Source organism: Mus caroli, chromosome 4 (assembly GCF_900094665.2).
Source record: "Mus caroli chromosome 4, CAROLI_EIJ_v1.1, whole genome shotgun sequence".
Lineage (NCBI taxonomy): Eukaryota > Metazoa > Chordata > Mammalia > Rodentia > Muridae > Mus > Mus caroli.
In genome coordinates this window covers 66,250,668-66,265,605 of record NC_034573.1, presented here as the reverse complement: position 1 = coordinate 66,265,605, position 14,938 = coordinate 66,250,668, and the positions used below count along the sequence as shown (strand labels likewise).

The 14,938-nt window shown below is 37.6% G+C and overlaps 1 non-coding gene and 1 pseudogene across 1 annotated transcript; one reads left to right on the top strand and one right to left on the bottom strand.

Annotated features, from left to right (window-relative positions):
* Positions 1-4,980, bottom strand: part of LOC110293338 — a 116,400-nt pseudogene extending 111,420 nt beyond the window's left edge.
* A 7,824-nt stretch (positions 4,981-12,804) lies between these two features.
* On the top strand, positions 12,805-12,936 carry LOC115031013. The gene has a single exon (XR_003836603.1). It is a non-coding gene; the product is annotated as a small nucleolar RNA SNORA17 (small nucleolar RNA).
* The last annotated feature ends 2,002 nt before the right edge of the window (positions 12,937-14,938 follow it).

Genomic DNA, 14,938 nt, shown 5'->3' with positions numbered 1-14,938 from the left:
AAATTCATTCTTTTTAATACCTGAGTACTACTCCATTGTGTAAATATACCACATTTTTTGTATCCATTCCTCTGTTTAGGGGCATCTGGGTTCTTTCCAGCTTCTGGCTATTATCAATAAGGCTGCTATGAACATAGTGGAGCATGTGTCCTTCTTACCGGTTGGGACATCTTCTGGATATATGCCCAGGTGAGGTATTGCGGGATCCTCCAGTAGTACTATGTCCAATTTTCTGAGGAACCGCCAGACTGATTTCCAGAGTGGTTGTACAAGTTTGCAATCTCATGTGGGCACTCTTTATGACAATAAAACTATGATCCACACTTGTGGTCTGCAATGACCCTTATACTCACGGTCACATGATTAAAATTAAAAGCAAATCTTTTTTAAAAAATTAACAAGTTCCTGCTGTGATGTCTTTTAAGAATAGACTGACTGCAAGATACAATAGCAAATAATTTAATTCCAAATATAAAGTGATCAAGAAAGGACAATAGAAGGTAGTGAGGAAGGACATTGGGAACAACAGCAAAAGGACTCATAGGTTATAAGAAAAATATAAAATTATTTTTCTAGGCAAAGCTCTATCATTGTATTCTATTTATGGTATATAAGTATATAAAAGGTATAATTGGCAGTGGAAGTGGAAAGCCCTAAGCAAATTTTCAGACCAGGCAAAAGTATTTGAGTGGCTACTTTAATTTAACAGTGTGATGTTTTTATTTGTGAGCTTAGTGCAATAAAGAGATATTGATTTTTTTTGAAAAAAAGAGGAAATCTAATAAAATTCCATATATGTAAAGTTTTAGAAATCACAAAATGTAGTAACAGAAAGGCCTGTTATTCAAGTGTAAGTTGATGCCTGTGGAGGGCAAGAAAATTTACCTTGGCAGTAAAACAAATTTCTCACATTTTGACTTTCCTGATAGAATGCACTCTGCTACTTTTATTAAAATTTCCTGCAATGAAGCTGCTACAGTGAAAAAAGTCTTTCATTCAAGTTGAGTTTTGAAATGCAAAAGGGAGACATCAGAGACTTGAAGTTCTAGTGAAGCCTCTTTTGTTTGTTTTTAGAGAAGTATATGATCCTCCACACTAAAGACACTTGCTTTGTTTTCCACCATTAAGGTTTATAGAACATGTGGAATAAATTTCTTAGCTGATAATTAAAAATATTTCTTTACTACCCAGCCAGCAAGAATCAGCACAGGAATTTGTGTGTAGTTTGTGTTTTGTTTTGTTTTGTTTTGTTTTGTTTGTTTTGTTTGTTTGTTTTAAGTCCATGTGACTGCAAAAGCAGTTTCATGTAACTGATCCATACAGCAGCCCCTTAGATCCTCAGTGCTGAGGGTAAGCTCTAATAATGTAGATACCCAGATTGCATCCTCTATACACTACAATAGTCATCACTTATTCATATTTGATTGGCTTTTTACCTACCTCGTTAAATCTATCTATCTATCTATCTATCTATCTATCTATCTATCTATCTATCTATCTATCTATCTACATCTACATCTATATAAATGCTCCCTTAAAATATAAGCATCTCGAGCTCTTTTTCCTCTTTAACAATGCCTGCACTACCAGAGAAATCTAGTGTTTTCTATTTGTTTGATATATAATCATTCACATTCATTTTCCCCTGCCAGATGAGGATATATATATATATATATATATATATATATATATATATATTCCTAAATACCACTCTATAAAGGTGAAATTCTAATGTGAGAAAAAGAAATAACAGAAATGAAAATACCTAACCTTAATGAATTTACTCTGGCTAAAGTTCTCTCAGTTGTTTGCATTTTGGAAAACAAATGGAAGAAAAGTTTCTGTGATAGATTTTCGTTGTGATCTGCCTTTTTTTTTTTTAAGTCCAACTCAAAGTTTATTTAAATGTGAACATGAAATTGTTTTAATAATGGACTTAGTTCTTTCTTAGGATTGATAGAAATCTTTTACCCTCTTAAACCAGGTGCTAAAGGGGAATATTAAGATGAATATGCCTTCTGTGCCAATGGAAGATTGAACCAAATGATATATTCAGCCATATGGTCTCATCTCAGCCTGACCATCTGCTGGCTGTTCACTTAAATATATTATCTAGTTCACTGATTCCCAGCTGAAGAAAAGCTACCGGGTAAAACATATATCCTGTAAAACAGTTAGCTAGCTAATAGCTATAGTGGCATAGCTGAAGAGCACTATCTTCTTAGAATAAACGTTGCACCCTGGGGAAATAAATTCATTCAAGGTATCAATGTCAACTTGAGTTTGGAGAAATAATGCTTTTTATATGTACAAAAAAGAAATATAAGGAGAGTTCCACCTCTAAGACTTGACAACTATGAGACCAATGTTATTTGTCTTTATTTGTGGTTTGCCCTTGAGGAGGTACTAAATACAAATTAGATACAGCCATATTGTTCCATTGTCACCCAGGTATGTAGTTGTCCTTTGAGACCTTTTGTGGCTGAGATAGGCAGACCATGAATAAGTACATGGTCTAGAATTTCTATTCAGTCCTCTCTTGATGTAAGCCATGATTTTTCCACAAGTTGTTGGGGAACGTTCTTATCTTCATTCTTTCAAAGGCATAATTAAATGATATATTTTGCTTTAATGGGTGTTAAATAACTAACTGCCAAACATCTAAATGAGTGAATTTTAACTATTTCTCTGTTAGATCCCCCAAATCCATATCCCACATAATGCTAATTCTTCACTAAAACTACTCCTACTATGAGTCATGTGAAACAGTAATTTCACTCATGACAGAAACACTATCGTCAGGAAAAAGTTTCAAAAGTTTTCAAAACTAGGTGAGAAGCTGCTTATTGAGAGCTTTTCCCCATTTCAGTCTCTCATTCAAGCAGCTTATAAGGACACCCAGTATCCCCATTATCTACAGAGGTGTTTCAAACATACTGTCCTTGTCCTATCTATCACTAAACACAGCCACTGTCAGCAGGGCACACACTCAAAGATTAACACAGAAAGTAGAGTGAATTACCTGGGATGACTGTAAGACACTGTGTTGACCTGTCATTCTAAGTTGTCTACAATATCCACTTGAAGGACTTTTCACATCATCAGTTAATAACATCTCTTTGCGTATGCCTATGTATGTATGTATGTATCTGTATTTATCTATTTAAAGGGCACATCCTACAGAAGTCTAAATCAGGACTCTATTCCAAATGGCATAGCTAGCAAGTGAATAATTCTCTTGAAGAGCCCTGATTTTAAGCAGGCTGGAAACAGAGCAAACTGGTATTATAGTTAAGCAGTCTCTGTTAAACCTCAGTGTTCAAGCTCAGAGGGAAGATTTCAGGAGGGCCAGCTTCATATTGAGCTAGCTCCAGGTACAGGAAAGGCCTAAAAGAGAAACCACTTAAGCAACCATTGCATTGCTTATCAGTTGCTTTATTCATTACTATCCATGAAACCTCAGATCTGAGGTGTTATGTAGACACAAGATTTAAAGCAAATATATTTTAATTTGATAATACACATTCAAATTATTTTTCCCAAATTTGTCTACTGCAATAGAACATAATTCTTTAAACTTACAATATACTAATCTGCTAACTACTTACTCTAGCTATTAAAGTTACTTCCAGATAAGGAAAGTGCCTTTTTCATGCAAATCTTATGATTATAGGGGGCATTTCTTTCTTATATATATATATATATATATAAGAATATATCATTTATATTTCCAATGCTATCCCAAAAGTCCCCCATACCCTCCCCCCACTCCCCTACCCACCCAATCCCACTTTTTGGCCCTGGCGTTTCCCTGTACTGGGGCATATAAAATTTGCAATTCCAATGGGCCTCTCTTTCCATTGATGGCCGACTAGGCCATCTTTCGATACATATGCAGCTAGAGACAAGAGCTCCGGGGTTCTGGTTAGTACATCATGTTGTTCCAAAAATAGGGTTGCAGATCCCTTTAGCTCCTTGGGTACTTTCTCTAGCTCCTCCATTGGGGGCCCTGTGATCCATCCAATAGCTGACTGTGAGCATCCACTTCTGTGTTTGCTAGGCCCCGGCATAGTCTCACTAGAGACAGCTATATCAGGGTCCTTTCAGCCAACGCTTGCTAGTGTATGCAATGGTGTCATCATTTGGAGGCTAATTATGGGATGGATCCCTGGATATGGCAGTCTCTAGATGGTCCATCCTTTTGTCTCAGCTCCACACTTTGTCTCTGTAACTCTTTCCATGGGTGTTTTGTTCCCAATTCTAAGAAGGGGCAAAGTGTCCACACTTTGGTCTTTGTTCTTCTTGAGTTTCATGCGTTTAGCAAATTGTATCTTATATCTTGGGTATACTAAGTTTAGTTCTGTGATAGATGAAAATATTTGTGGTGTCAGTTTCCTTCTATCATATATCATGTATCATATATTATTATGTACTACATATCATATGTCACACACACACACACACACACACACATATATATATATATATATATGTGTGTGTATATATATATATATATTATTGAGTATAAATATGGTGGTAGCTTTTTCTTTTCAATCACATTTAAATAAAGAAGGGACTTGAAAACCAAAAGTAAAAAGACAAGAAGAAAGATAAAGAAAAGGAGAGGAAAGAGAAGAAAAAAGTATGGGACAAGGAACAGGAATGTTGCTAATGTGGAACATATTTCAAATCCTGGCTGGAATTCAATGCTTTGATTTGTTTTAAATGTAGGAGTACTAGATACAGCAAAATGTAGCAACAAGCTTCCCATGATCTCCACCTCTAGGCCATGTTTACCTGTTCTTATTCCATCCTATGATAACCAGTATTCAGTCCTACCCTATCCAACACATTCTGTGTTCTGGCACAGCCTGTTGAGTCCTTCCACTTGACTTCACCATGCCTGTACCATGCTCAATCCTGAGACCTTACCTGGTTCTCACATCTGGGAGCCTTTTCTGAGCTGGCACCAATGTCCATGTTATGTCTTCAGTCTAATATATAAATCTTCCACACCAGTTCAAGGCTCTATGTATTCCTGACTTTATTATGATCACTCTATATCCAACCTTGAAGCATACCCCAATCTGCATATCCTCTGTTCTGACACAGACTGCTAGGTTTGCCTGTTCAACCTACTAAACCAGCATGCTCCCTAATACCTAGACATACCCTGTGTTTCACAACCAAGTCCCTTAAACAGACTAGTTAACCCACCTGTACCTTTCCTTAACCACTTTGGGTCAGGTGGCACACCCTGAGTACTACCTTAACCTGCTCTGTCTATATCAAGCAACCTAGTGAAAGAAGTTCATTTGCCCAGATCTTAATGTAAAATTACAATATAAAATATCAACTTAGTAGGTCCTACCAAAATCCACTAACACTGTAGAAAATATTCTCCAATAAGAATCATTTCGGTAAATGCTAGTCTGTTCAGGTGAGAGTGTGGACAGCAGAGGCCACACAGATTCTGGGGCAGACTCTCTTTCAGCTCCAGACATCCAGGCACCTTCCCTGCCAGAGGAGAAGTGTCTGCCCCACCTGGGACGGCTTTGCCAGAGCACCTGGGGGAGCCATCTCTGGTCTGAGATCTATCAGAGACTAGACTGTGTAGGTGAGAGTGGCAACTACAGAAGCTGCACAGTTTCTGGGACAGGTAGAAGCAGCATTGCTTCTGGGACAGGCCCTGTTTCGGGCCTTCATCTCCTACCAGGAGGCAGGTCCGAAGGCCAAATAACTGTGCACATTTCCTGTAAGTGGAAAGCTTGCTTGTAGAGAGTACTCTGACCAATGAAACTCAGGAGAGAGCTAGTCGCCCAGTTCTGCTGATAGAGGCTAACAGAATCACAGGAGAAACAAGCCCTAAAGAGAGACAACTATACCAACGAACTCCAGAGATTACCAGATGGCAAAAGACAAGCGTAAGAATCTTACTAACAGAAACCAAGACCACTCACCATCATCAGAACCCAGCACTCCCACCTCAGCCAGTCCTGGATACTCCAACACACCCAAAAAGCTAGACCCAGAATTAAAAGCATATCTCATGATGATGGTAGAGAACATCAAGAAGGACTTTAATAACAAACTTAAAGAAATACAGGAGAACACTGCTAAAGAGATACAAGTCCTTAAAGAAAAACAGGAAAACACAACCAAACGGTATTGGAATTGAACAAAACCATACAATACCTAAAAAGGGAAGTAGAAACATAAAGAAAACCCCAAATGAGACAACGCTGGAGATAGAAAACCTAGGAAATAAATCTGGAACCATAGATGTGAAGGTTAGCAACAGAATACAAGAGATGGAAGAGAGAACCTCAGATGCAGAAGATTCCAAGGAGAACATGGGCACAATAATCAAAGAAAAACAAAATACCAAAAGACCCTAACTCAAAACATTCAGGAAATCCAGAAAACAATGAGCATGAAGATTTTCAACTTAAAGAGCCAGCAAATATCTTCAACAAAATTATAGAAAAAAACTTCCCAAACCTAAAGAAAGAGATGCCCATGAACACAGAAGAAGCCTACAGAACTCCAAATAGACTGGACCAGAAAAGAAATTCCTCTGGACACATAATACTCAGAACAACAAATGCACTAAATAAAGATAGAATATAAAAAGCAGTAAGGGAAAAAGTTCAAGTAACATATAAAGGCAGGCCTATTTAGAATTACAACAGACTTTTCACCAGAGAATATGAAAGCCAAAAGATCCTGGACAGATGTTTTACAGACACTAAGAAAACACAAAGGCCAACCCAGGATAATATAACCAGCCAAACTTTCAATTACCATAGATGGAGAAAACAAAGTATTCCATGACAAAACCAAATTCACAAAAAATCTTTCTAGGAATCCAGCCCTTCAAAGGATAATAACAGAAAAAAAAATACAAGGACAGAAACTACGCCCTAGAAAAAGCAAGAAAGTAATCCTTCAACATACCTAAAAGAAGACAGCCACAAGAACAGAATGCCAACTCTAACNACAAAAATATTAGGAAGCAACAGCTATTTTCCTTAATATCTCTTAATATCAATAGACTCAATTCCCCCAATAAAGAGACATAGACTAACAGTCTGGATACACAAACAGGACCCAACATTTTTCTGCTTGCAGTAAACCCATCTCAGGGAAAAAACAGATACTACCTCAGAGTGAAAGCCTAGAAAAAATTTTCCAAGCAATGGTCTGAAGAAACAAGCTGAAGTAGCCATTCTAATATCGAATAAAATCAACTTCCAACCCAAAGTTATCAAACAAGACAAGGAGGTGCACTGCATTCTCATCGTGCTCATAAAAGGTAAAATCTTCTAAGAGGAATTCAATTCTGAATATCTATGCTCCAAATGCAAGGGTAGCCACATTCATTAAAGAAACTTTAGTAAAGCTCAAAGCACACATTGCACCTCACACAATAATAATGGGAGACTTCAACACACCACTTTCATCAATGGCCAGATTGTGGAAACAGAAGCTAAACAGGGACACAGTGAAACTAACAGAAGTTATGAAACAAATGGATTTAACAGATGTTCTACAGAACATTTTATCCTAAAACAAAAGGATACATCTTCTTCTCAGCACCTCATGGTACCTTCTCCAAAATTGACCATATAAGTGGTCACAAAACAGGCCTCAACAGATACAAAAATGTTGAAATTATTCTATGCATCGAATTAGATCACCATGGACTAAGGCTGATCTTCAATAACAACATAAATAATAGAAAGCCAACATTCATGTGGAAACTGAACAACACTCTACACAATGATACCTTGGTCAAGGAAGGAATAAAGAAAGAAATTAAAGACTTTTTAGACTTTAATGAAAATGAAGCCACAACATACCCAAACTTAGGGGACAAAATGAAAGCATTTCTAAGAGGAAAACTCATAGTGAGCTATGAGTGCCTCCAAAAAGGAGCTAGAGAGAGCACACACTAGCAGCTTGACAACACACCTAAAAGCTCTAGAACAAAAGTAAGTGAATTCACCCAAGAGGAGTACACTGCAGGAAGTAATCAAACTCAGGGGAGAAATCAACCAAGTGGAAACAAGAAGAACTATTCAAAGAGTCAACCAAATGAGGAGCTGGTTCTTTGAGAAAATCAACAAGATAGATAAACTCTTAGCCACACTCACAAGAGGGCACAGGGATAGCATCCTAATTAACAAAATCAGAAATGAAAAGAGAGTCATAACAACAGATCCTGAAGAAATCCAAAACACAATCAGATCCTTCTACAAAAGGCTATACTCAACAAAAGTGGAGAACCTAGATGAAATGGACAAATTTCTAGACAGATACCAGGTACCAAAGTTAAATCAGGATCAGATTAATAATCTAAACAGTCCTTTAACCCCTAAAGAAATAGAAGCAGTCATTAATAGTCTCCCAACCAAAAAATGCCCAGGACCAGATGGGTTTAGTGCAGAGTTCTATCAGACCTTCAAAGCAGATCTAATTTCAGTTCTTCACAAACTATTCCACAAAATAGAAGAGAAGGTACTCTACCCAATTCATTCAATGAAGCCACAGAAAGACCCATCAAAGATAGAGAACTTCAGACCAGTTTCCCTTATGAATATCGATGTAAAAATACTCAATACAATTATTGCTAACCGAATCCAAGAACACATCAAAGCAATCATCCATCCTGACCAAGCAGGTTTCATTCAAGGGGTGCAGGGATTGTTTAGTATACAAAAATCCATCAACATTATCCACTATATAAAGAAACTCAAAGACAAAAACCACATGATCTTCTGCTTAGATGCAAGGAAACATTTGACAAAATCCAACACCCATTCATGATAAAAGTCTTGGAAAGGTCAGGAATACTCAGCTATTAGAAGGAATGAATTTACGAAATTCCTAGGGAAATGGATGAACCTGGAGGGCATCATCCTGAGTGAGGTAACCCAATCACAAAAGAACTGACATGATATGTCCTCACTGATAAGTGGATATTAGCCCAGAAACTTTGTATACCCAAGATACAATTTGCAAAACACATGAAACTCAAGAAGAACAAAGACCAAAGTGTGGACACTTTGCCCTTTCTTAGAATTGGGTAGGGGAGGTGGGGGGGAGGGTCTGGGGGACTTTTGGGATAGTGTTTCAAATGTAAATGAAGAAAATACCTAATTTTTAAAAAGTGTAAAAAAAAAAAAAGGAAAAAGAAAGGGATCATGAACACACTCCCATTCACAATATCCTCAAAAAATATCTAGGAAATGGTCCTAACCAAGGAGATGGAAGACTTCTATAAGAAAAACTTTGTACCCCAGTGGAAAGGAATAGATAATGAAAATATGTTCAATGCTCTTAAATTGTTAGAATTAATATTATGAAATGAAGATTCTACAAAAAAAAACCAATTTGCACGTTTAAGTGAATACCAATCAGAATCTCCCCAATATCCTTTACAAAAATAGTATTCTAGAGTACATATGAAATCATACAAACACACATACACACATACACACACACACACTTGCAGACATACACACATTCAAATGAATAGGTGAAAAGAAACAAAAACAAACAGAAGGGAAAATTCTGGGACCACTGTTCCAGACTGCAATATATATTACAAAGCTATGATAACAACAACCACATCATGGTACTCACAGAAAGAGATATTTAAACCTATGGAACAAAATAGAAAACCCAGACATGATCTCATGTAATTATATGCATTTAATATAAACAAAGATGACAAAAATACACATTGAAGAAAAGACATCATATGAAACATATGGTTCAGAAAAAAATCTGTATGCCCATGTCACATGTAGAACATGAAATTATATGTGCATAAGAATTAAATTAGACATTGATGTGCTCCTGTATAAAATTTAAGTCTGAATGGATCACAAACATCAGCATGAAACACTAAATGCTGAAGCTGATAGAAGAGAACATGTACTATACATGGTACAGGTATAGGAAAGGACTTTCTGAATAGGATTCTGTTTTCTCTGTAATTAAGGCCCTCAACTAATAAGTCAGACCTCAGAAAAACAGAAACTAAGACAAATTCTGTAAAATTAGGGAAATATTTAAATTAAGAGGAAACCTAAAGAGTGAAGAGAATTTTTGATATTGTACAGGATAAATATCTATAATATAAAACAAATAAAAGAAAAGAACAATAAATCAAGAAAACAACTAACCAAATTATAAAACCAAATATGGATCTGAATCCAGAGTTCCTAGAAGAAGAAAAAAATGGCTATGACATATCTCAAAAAATGTTCAAGATATCTATCAAAAAGGTAAATGAAAATTAAGAAACTTTGAGATTTCATCTTTCCCAGTCAGATTGACCAAGATAAACAAACAAACAAATAAACAAAACCCTCAATTTTGAGAAGTAGAGAAAGGAAAACTTACACTCAGTCTTGATGTTATTGTGACCTGGCACAGCCAGGATGGAAATCAGTGCAGAGAATTTTGAACAAGTTAAAAATTATCTACCATATGACCCAGCTTTGGCTCAAATCCATGGCCCAAAGGATTCACCATGCTACTCTACAGGTATTTGTTCGGCATGCTCTCTGCTGCGAGAAGTGATAGGCAAAGAAAATGTAGTGCATATATAGTTTTTAATATTATTCAGCTAGAGTGATTTAAAGCAAAATCCTGAAATTTGCAGATAAGCTCATGGAATCAGGAAATATTACATTGAGTAAGATAATCCACACACAAAGACATAAGCTATATGTTTCCCCTATTTCATGTTTCTAGCTCCAAATTCTCAGATATGAATATATTGTCTGAAATAATCACAAAAACCAAGAATGTTAAATGGGGCCATGGATAAAGACATGTTCTAAAGTGGAAAACAGCAAGATACAGAGGATATCAAGGGGAAATGGGAAATGGTGGTGAATGTGTCTTTAACTATAGTGGGAGGAAGGGAGACAATTAAAGGAGAATAATAGAAGAAGGGTAAATAATAGTAAAGTTATTTGAAAGGGAATCACATCATTTTATATTAATGTAAGATTAAGATGATATATGTATATCATATTAATCTAAGATTAATATGATATATATTTATATATATATATCAGAGATGTACATATAAAACTAGCCACTTATAATGATGATTTGTTCAAGAGAATATCTAACAAAGCTTCCAGTACCAGACATGAAAAATCTTCTTTCAAGTTGTTCAGGGGAATTCAAGTGACTTCTTAAACATGATAGATTATTGCTTCCCTATCCTTGGTTGCTTCCAAGAAGTTGAAAGTAAGTTCTTCTGTCTGAAGACATCATGCTCATCAGACACAGGACTTGAAGGACTATAGCTTAATGTGACCTGAGAAGCCTTCTCCCTGAGGATCGTCTTTAATAATACCAGAAGGCCCCATGGAAATGTCCAAGGGAGAAAAACAATTAATATTCATAACAACTGTGATGCCTATGACCCAAAGCAATTACTAGCATGGTAAGAGATACTAGTTGAAGTAATTGCACTTGCCAACATTTCTCTCTATTAGACTTAAAGCCTGCTTAACAAGAAATAAATTATGTCTGATTTAAACCTAGCCAACTACCTGTGGCTAGAGATGTTGTGGATTTTAGAGGAGAACCTACTTATACTTTCATAAACATATATAATTAGGGAGTGCATTTCAAATACTTATTTGTATGTTCACAGATAAGTTTAACTCTCACTCACCTCTCCTCAAAGAAGCTTCTTTATGCCACAGGCAGACACCATTACAAAAAAGCCACAACCAGTAAATATATAGAAAACAACAGACCAGCTGGACATGGTGGTGCACGCCTTTAATCCCAGCACTAGGGAGGCAGAGGCAGGCAGATTTCTGAGATCGAGGCCAGCCTGGTCTACAAAGTGAGTTCCAGGACAGCCAGGGCTATACAGAGAAACCCTGCCTCGAAAAACAAAAAACAAACAAACCAAAACCAACCAAACAAACAAAAAAGAAAACAACAGACCATGTGGGGTCCAACCTCTGTTGATACATATATAGTAAAATACTTACATTTAGGCTTCAGGAAATATCACAGAATAGGGATCATAAATCTTATAGAAGACAGAAGACCTGAATTTCTTCTGTGAGAGCATATCTTCTAGATATGAGAGAACACCACCTATGAAATCTGAACAGAATAGCTGCTTGACAAACTCTAAACCACAACATCAGTTGTTAAGCCAATATGGAGGGTGAATCTCATAGGGTTCCATTCCTTGATGAATACACACAGGCAATTAATAACTTCTGAGAGAGGAAGAATTGGTATCCTCCAAGGATTTGGCCTCTAATTGGTTATCCAGTCCCAAGGAATATGCACTGAAAAAATAAATACTAAGTGATATATCATTTTTTTCTGTCCATTGACTTGTTTAAACATTAATTTTTCTTTTACAGAATTAAAGACAGAACTCCACAAGACAGTTATTTATTAATGTTTCCTTCAAAAACAAAAACTCTTTTTTATTACCTAAAATTTTACCAGGATTTATTTTTTATTAGATATTTTCTTTATTTACATTTCAAATGTTATCCCCTTTCCTAGTTTCCCCTCGGAAAATCCCCTATCTCCTCCCCCCTCCCCCTGCTCCCCAACCCACCCACTCCCATTCCCAGTCCTGGCATTCTCCTATACTCGGGCATAGAACTTTCACAGGCTCTAGGGCTTCTCCTCCCATTGATGGCCGACTAGGCCATCCTCATCTACATATACAGCTAGAGCCACATGTCCCACCATATGTTTTCTTTGATTGTTGGTTTAGTTCCAAAAACTCTTATTCCTGCCCCTGGATGCACTGCAGAAGTGGCTGCTGTGTCACATATGCAACAGTAGGTGGCAGAACAGAGAAAGGCTATGTTTACACTAAATTTTCTGACCTATAAATATCTGAATGATTAAAAATCTAATATTCCCAGAAAAAAAGTGGGGGGGGGGGCACTGGAACAGGGAGCTAGCCTGAGATGGGCACCAATCATATGCTAGGCAAATCAAAATGAATGAAAAGCAAACAAGACACACGAGTGAGTAAAAGACAGGCAGCCAGGCAGGCTGGATGAGGAGAGAGCCTGAAAGAACAACCAGACTGGTGCCATAGGGCCCAGACAGAAAATTAGGCTGAGATGAACACCAGTCTATCACTGTGCAGGCCTTGGGGGAAAGGCGTGTAGGCCATGCTACAGATGACCCCTGCTGAGTATCATAATGCACAAGCAGGGCATAACACTCTGGAGACCACTTCTGAGACAACACCAGACACTCCAAGATCCTAGACACCACTCAGAGAACCAAGTAAGTGGTGGAGTAATGGAAAAGAAAGAGAAATAGATTGGTGTGGGCACAACGAAAAGAGACAGAACTTGAGACTTACAGACAGTGAATAACAGACATATGTGAGTAGCTGGTGAAGCCACCTGGGACTCTGGTGAGGTCCTGGCCTAGGATGTCACTGGAAGTCATGTCTAGGTTCATGGCCCTGCAGTTACAGGATCGTTATCATAAAAAATAACAGGCGGACATCACTGGTCTGGGCTGCCACCTGGGGCCAAGTTGATGTCTGAGGGCTGTGCAGAACTACCCTCCCTCCCCACCCCCACCTCACCTGAAAGCTGACCCTACAATCAAGAGATCAGGAGAGCAGACCCTGCCAATAGCCAGCTGCAGTATTCAGGAGAACAGGCCTACACTTTGTGGAAACTGCAGGTGAGCCCCAGCCCTGGAAAAGAACTTGAGAAAGCTGGCTTGGATAAGGGAGATATACCCTTCTTCCTCCTTGCCACTCACCACCTGCAGCAGACAGAAGTCCTGGCCCCCGGAGCAGGAGAGCAAATCCTTCCTTCCTTCGCTTTATCAGCTGCTGCACCCCAGAGAGCAAGCCCTGTACTTTGCCTGGGCAGCGCAGTGGAATTAATCTTGGTGGTGGGGGTTGCAAGAGAGCCATCTCCAAGAGCTTGAGAGTGTAAAAGCTGGCAGCTGACCATATCTTGATACATCCCAGGCCCAGATCCAGGGCTTTGAATTGGCCCACACCAACATCTACCCCACCAATGAACTGCTCAAATGCATGAAGGGGCTAGTAGTCCACAGCTACAGAATCTCCATGACTCAGTGCAACAGCAGGAGACCTACCAGGAGTCCCAATGAGGTTTCAGTATTGATAGAGTAGTAGAAGCCAGAGGACTATACCAGACTAATGAGTCATTTAAATGCATATTTGTCATCATAGAAATGTGAAGAAAAAGGAATTGGATACTGTGAGATACACTGTGACCTACTACAGCTACTAAAAGATTGTTTTTCTCTGTTTGGGGTTGGGAGGTTGCAAGGATGGACGTGGGCACTATTTGAGGGGAAGATGAGTGTGATTGGGATACATGATGTGAAATTCACAAAGAATCAAAACAAAGTTTTTAAAATTCACACTTATGCAGTATTTAGCTGGATGTTTATTTTATGGGTACCATGTTTTCATATCTTGCATTTATATATGTCTTTCTAGTGTGTTATTTCAAGTGCAGTTCATCACACAAAGCTCTCCTTAGCTATTTATGTTTGATTCCCCCCTTGACCTAGCTCACTGTGAAAAAATAAAAAACAAAAAAACTGGCAGAAGAAAGTGACTAATTTTCATCTGTGATGGGACTAATTTATTTAAACTTTAATGCAATCAGTTTTAATTTTTAAAACCAAATACATTAAAGTGAGTGATCCTACTCTCTCATCAAGATTATTGACTTTATAAACCAAATACACAATAAGACAGAAAAATTAAGATGCAATATTCACAATCTGTAAAATGTGATAGGTTCTATAATTAATTATATCCAAATAATATAGGAACTCTATTTATTCTGTTTGCAAGGTATAGGACCATACAGTGTTTCCATGGTTAAAAACAAATAGAATTTTACCCACC